Raw genomic sequence first — 6,000 nt, forward strand, 5'->3', positions numbered from 1 at the left:
TGCAACTAAACCAAGGTTTGTATAATATATGACCTTTCCAGTCCCAGTCCCCTCAACACCATATGTTGCATTGACTGTACTAAACTACATGCAGCTCTCTCTGCTCTCATTCCTTTGCACAGCGTTTACTAAAAGGTATTACAAGGATCACTCAGTTTTCTCCCTCACTATCCTGTGGATATCTTTAGAGTGGACTGTACCTTTCTTGGCATTCCTGCCATGTGATCAACTTCTTTAAGGCAAGAAAGGGAGACATAGGGAACAGATGTTTGTGGGCCCAAATTATACGTGCTTTACCTTTTTTTTTTTTTTGCCTTATTTTAATTCTTGAAGCCACTGTGAGGGGGACATTGTTATTGCTCTTTTTGTTGTTGTTAGTTGCCACTGAGTGACCTTTTCAGAAACAGGTCACCAGGCCTGTCTTCCGAGACTCCTCTGGGTGGGTTCAGACCACCAAACCTTTTGGCAAGTAGTCTAGCGCTTCGCCATTGTGCCACCCAGGGAAGTGGAGGCTTACCAAGATGAAGTTGTTTCCCAAATGTGCATAAATAATGAGTGGCAGAAGGAGGTGTGGAACTCAAGCTGTCTGGCCTGAGGCAAGGGCCCTTTCTTCTGCACTTAGAAACTTCCATGTCAGTTCATGGGCCTGGCCAGGGCTGGTGAGCGTCGATGAATGAATTTCCTCCGTGGTGTTCCTTTGAGGTCCTCGTCACTCTCTCAGCTGCTTTTCACATGATGCCTTGTGAGGGATGAGTAAGTGCCTTCCTGAACCTGACCTCAGTTTGGGAAGAGATGTTCTCATCTTCAGAGTTTAGTGTTCAGGGGATTTTTCTTTTCTCTTTCTTTGAACACACTTTAGAAACTGACACTGCCCAGGAGGCAGTGTGGCACAGTGGGACCTGCAGGAGCTTCAGAACCAGATGGGCTTGGGTTTAAATTCTTGATCTTCCACTTAGTTGCTGCGTGACCCAGGAGGTTACTTAACCTCGCTGGGCCTCAGTTTTCTCATCTGTGAAAGGACATCATGATATCCCTCAGAGGATCATGCAGAGGATTCAAAAGAGAAATGACAGAAATGCAGCTGACACTGAACAAGTGTCCACCTCTCTCCTCTTCTTGAGGTGGGGATTGTTGTGTTTGACGTTGAAGTAACAGACTGTATTACTGGTCACAAATTTTCTGTACCCCTCACTACAGGGGATCACACTTTTCTGGCCTGTTAAGCACAAGACTGGCCTTGTGACTTTGACCAATGTCTGCTGAAGTGCTGTATGGTATTTCTGGGCAGAAGCTGTAAGGTCCTGGGTCTGCTTCACCCTGCTGTCTTTTCTTCTGCCAGGGGACCAGATGGAGGCTGCTCCATTAGACTGGGTCCACAGCAGGTGTGTGAAAGATGTAGTATGAGCATGAAATAAACCTTCATTGTGGCAAGCCACGGAGACATGGAGTCATTTGTTACTGCAGCACACCCTCCCCTGATCTGACTGATACAGTTGACATTTAGCATCTTGCATTTCTGTGTAATATTTTTAAACTTTTCTAAAAGGTTTACTTATTGCATTTATATTTTTTGGTGATGGGTGCTTTAAAATTTTTTTTTTTTTTTTTGCCAAATACTGAATTCCTAGTGTTTGCTGGCTGATCATGGTCCAGGGACTGTGAGATGATTAAGGTTGTGTGTCAGCTTGACTGTGCCATGATTCTCAGTGGTTTGGCAGTTACGATGTAGTTTGGCAGCTGTATAAGGATGTAATCACTTCCTTAATGAGATCTGATATAATCACCCCATGATGAGATCTGTTATGAGCAGCCAGTCAGTTGAAAGGGAGTTTCCTTGGGAATGTGGCCTGCATCCAATATAGGTGGACTTTCTCGCAAAGCTTGCTGGATTTAGCTCGCTCTGGATCCTGCAGCTGGCTCCTATTCATCTGACCTCCGGTTCTTGGACTTGAGCTAGCAGCTTACCTGCCAATCTTGGGATCCATCAGCCTCTGCATCCTGTGAGCCAGAGGCCTCCTATCTGACCTTCCAGTCTTGGATTTATCAGCACCTGTGGCTGCATGAACCAGGAGAGGCCTCTGGCCTGACCCATGGACTTGGGACTTTACAGCCTCTACAACCACGTGAGCCGATTCTTTGATATAAATCTCTCTATGTATTTATATGCTTCACTGTTCTTGATTCTTTAGAGAACCCAGCCTAAGACAGTCTGTGAGGAATACAAAAGATTTCTTTTTTAATAGTTCCTGCTCACAAAGCTCTTAAAATATAGTTGTGTAGTTGGAAAGATAAATGCCATTTATATAATAATTGATTCAATATTTATTGAGCATCTAGTATGTGCCAGGCACTATTGTAGGAACTGAGAATACAATAGTGAATAAAATAGTAAATAAATTCTGCCCTCATGGAGATTATAGTCTAGAGAGGAGTAGATGGAAGAGTGGCAATTAAATCACTAAATAAATTATAATGTATGTTTAGAGTGTACCGTCAACTTGGAGGTCCCCGGGTGGCGCAGATGGTTGGGCACTGGACTACTGGCCAAAGGGTTGGTGGTTCGAGCCCACCCAGAGGCACCTCAAGGGAGGGGCCTGGCGATCTGCTTCCGAAAGATCACAGCCTTGAAAACCCAATGGAGAAGTTCTCCTCTCCATGGAGTTGCCGTGGTGGGGAAAAAAATGTAGTTGTTTCTTTTATAAAATTTGTGTACTTTGTAGCAAATTTGGAGAGTACAGAAAAGTAAGTAGAAAAAAAAGAAAAATCACTAACATTGTCATCCTAAGGTCTTTGTTGAGTATTCTTTTTGACAATTTTCTTACATGAAGATTTGGCAGAAATTTTTGCAGTTGGAAGTCTTACTTATCATGAAAAGTGGAAGACTAGAATTGCAGATGAATCCTGGTGATATCGCACCTTCCCCATGGCACACCACGGAGTGTGTCTAGAGCAGTTTCGTGCCTGACGTTCGAGCCACGCAGAACCATCTTCCACGTCAGAATAGTCGCAACAAGAGGGTCAGTCTGCCAGGCACAAACACCAGCCATCAGCTAGGTGCTGGTGGCGGATCCCCAGTGTCTTAATTTCCTAGTGCTACTGTAACAGAAGTACTACAAGTGGGTGGCTTTAACGAACAGAAATTTATTTTCTCACAGTTTAGGGGGTTGGAAGTTCGAATTCAGGGCACTGGCTCTGGGGGAAGGTCCTTCTCTTTTTCACCTTCTGGTCCTCAGTGCCTTGGCAATCTTTAGCATTTATCCCCCGCCTTGCTCCATGTTTGTCCTTGCTGGCCTCTGTGTCTGAGCTGTTCCTTATATCACTCAGCAGTGGTTAGATTTAGGATACACCCTACATGATAGGACCTCATTAACATACCAGAGGAAACTCTTCTTTCCAAATAAGATCATATCCACACGTATGTTGTTGTTGTTAGTTGCTGTCCAGTCGATTCTGACTCATGGTGACCCCATGTGTGCTGAGTAGAACTGCTCCATAGGGTTTTCAAGGCTGTGACCTTTTTGAAAGCAGATGGCCAGGACTTTCTTCCAAGGCTCCTCTGGGTGGGTTTGAACTGCCAATCATTTGGTTAGTAGTCAAGTGCTTAACTGTTTGTGCCACCCAGGGCCTCCTTCCATATGTGTAGGGGTTAGGAGTCCAGCACGTTTTGGGGGAGGGGGCACATTCAATCCACAGTACCCAGGTACTGCCAGTGGTGTGCCCATTCTGTGGATGGAAGGGAGGCTTGACGGGCACCCTGAAATGGCTAATCCCTTGAAAGGACTTTGTCGCTATGTCTGGGAATTATCAGCAATTGCCTGAAAGATTCTATTCAGTTCACCTAATACCACTTAAACCACATTTACAACATTTTGTTTATGTGGTAGAATGGTTTCATTCCTCCTTGGGGGAAGCTTACGTTATTTATTTACGTTTTTTGTTGGCGGGGGGTGGTCAGAGTAGAACTGTGTTCCATAGAGTTTTGTTTTTTTTTAATTTATTTTGTTGTTGTTGAGAATATACACAGCCAAATGTACACCAATTCAACAGTTTCTACATGTACAGTTCAGTGACGTTGATTATATTCTTAGAGTATGCAATCATTCTCACCCTCCTTTTCTGAGTTACTCCTCGCCCAGTGGCATAAACTCACTGCCCCCTACGTTTCCTATCTAATCTTCCAAATTGCTCTTGTCAGTTTGATCCCACACAGATTGTTCTTCAAAGAGCACAAATCTGTCTTGGAAGAAGTAAAGTCAGAATGCTCCTTAGAAGCAAGGATAATGAGACTTGGTCTTGCTGACTTTGGGCATGTTATCAGGAAGGACAAGGCCCTGGGGAAGGACATCATGCTTGGTAAAGTAGAGAGTCAGCGAAAAAGAGGAAGATCCTCAACAAGATGGATTCACACAGTGGCTTCAACAATGGGCTCAAACATAGCAACGATTGTGAGGATGGCACAGGACCAGGCAGTGTTTTGTTCTGTTGTACACAAGGTTGCTATGAGTTGGAGCTAACTTGACAGCACCTAACAACAACAGCGACAACAAATAGACCCAGAGACAAGCAGGTACAAATCAGGGAAGATGGATGCCATGTGAGGAATGCCAGAGCTACAGATGCTGAAAGAGACAGAGGATCTTTCCCCAGAGCTGACAGAGAGCCTTCCCCTACAGCCAGTGCCCTGAGTTCGGACTTCTAACCGCTTGAACTATGAGAAGATAAATTTCTGTTTTTAAAGCCACCCACTTCTGGGATTTCTGTTATGGCAGCACTGGGTAACTAAGATAGATTCCAAAGTAATTCAATAGGGAAAGGAAAGTCTTTTCACCAAATGATGCTAGAAGTATTGGATAAATGTATGGGAAAAAAATAAATCATTTTGAGCTAATAGATCTAAATGTAAATGTTAATACTGTAGAGTTTCTAGAAAAAATTTAGAATATTTTCACGACCTGGGGATAAGGAAACTTTTTTAGAGCAGGCACAAAGAGTGCTAACAAAATTAAAAATTGATAAATTGGACTTTTTGAAATTAAAAACTTCTGCATATTAAAAGACACCATTCATAAAGCAAAACGGGACATCAGATTGTTGGAAAATATTTGCAGAACATATATTTGACAAAGGACATATGCAGAATATATACAGAACTTCTACAGATAAGTAACAAAAAGACAAGCAACTCAATTAAAAATGGGCAAAAGACCTGAACAGATACTTCACAAAAGAAGATATATGAATAGCTAATAAAGACGTGAAAAGATGCTCACCATCATTAGACTCCAGGAAAATGCAAATTAAACTACAGTGTGATACCATTTCATACCTTCTAGCATGACGAAAGGAGTCCCTGGGTGGTGCATACGGTAAACATGCTCACTGAAGGGTTGGAGGTTCAAGTCCACCAGAGGAGACACCTCAGAAGAAAGGCCTGGTGTTCTGCTTCCAGAAAATCAGCTACTGGAAACCCTGTGGAGTACAGTTCTACTCTGATACACATGGGGTCACTATGAGTCAGTGTCAGCTAGACAGCAGTTGGTTTAAAATATTAACAGTTTATTTTGCTGTTGATCTCCACCTCAGGTGGTTAGAATTCATTGTATATATTATACACACACACATACGCATGGAGCCCTGGTAGTGCAGTGGTTAAGAGCTATGACTGCTAACCAGAAGGTTGGCAGTTTGAATCCACTAGCTGCTCCTTGAAAACTCTGTGGGGCAGTTCTACTCTGTCCTACAGGGTTGCTACGATTTGGAATTGACTTGATGGCAATGAGTATACATATACATACATACATACACACGCCCACGTGTATGTATGTATATAGTTGTTAGGTGCCGCTTCTGACTCATGGTGATGCTATGTGCAACAGAAACAAACTGTGCGGTCCTGCGCCATCATCACAGTTGTTCTGTGTTTGGGCCCACTGTTGCATCCGTTGTGTCAGTCTGTCTCATTGAGGGTCTTCTTTTTGCTGACCCTCTACTTTACCAAGC

The sequence above is a fragment of the Trichechus manatus genome, unplaced genomic scaffold, assembly GCF_000243295.1.
Source record: "Trichechus manatus latirostris isolate Lorelei unplaced genomic scaffold, TriManLat1.0 scaffold00039, whole genome shotgun sequence".
Taxonomy (NCBI): domain Eukaryota; kingdom Metazoa; phylum Chordata; class Mammalia; order Sirenia; family Trichechidae; genus Trichechus; species Trichechus manatus.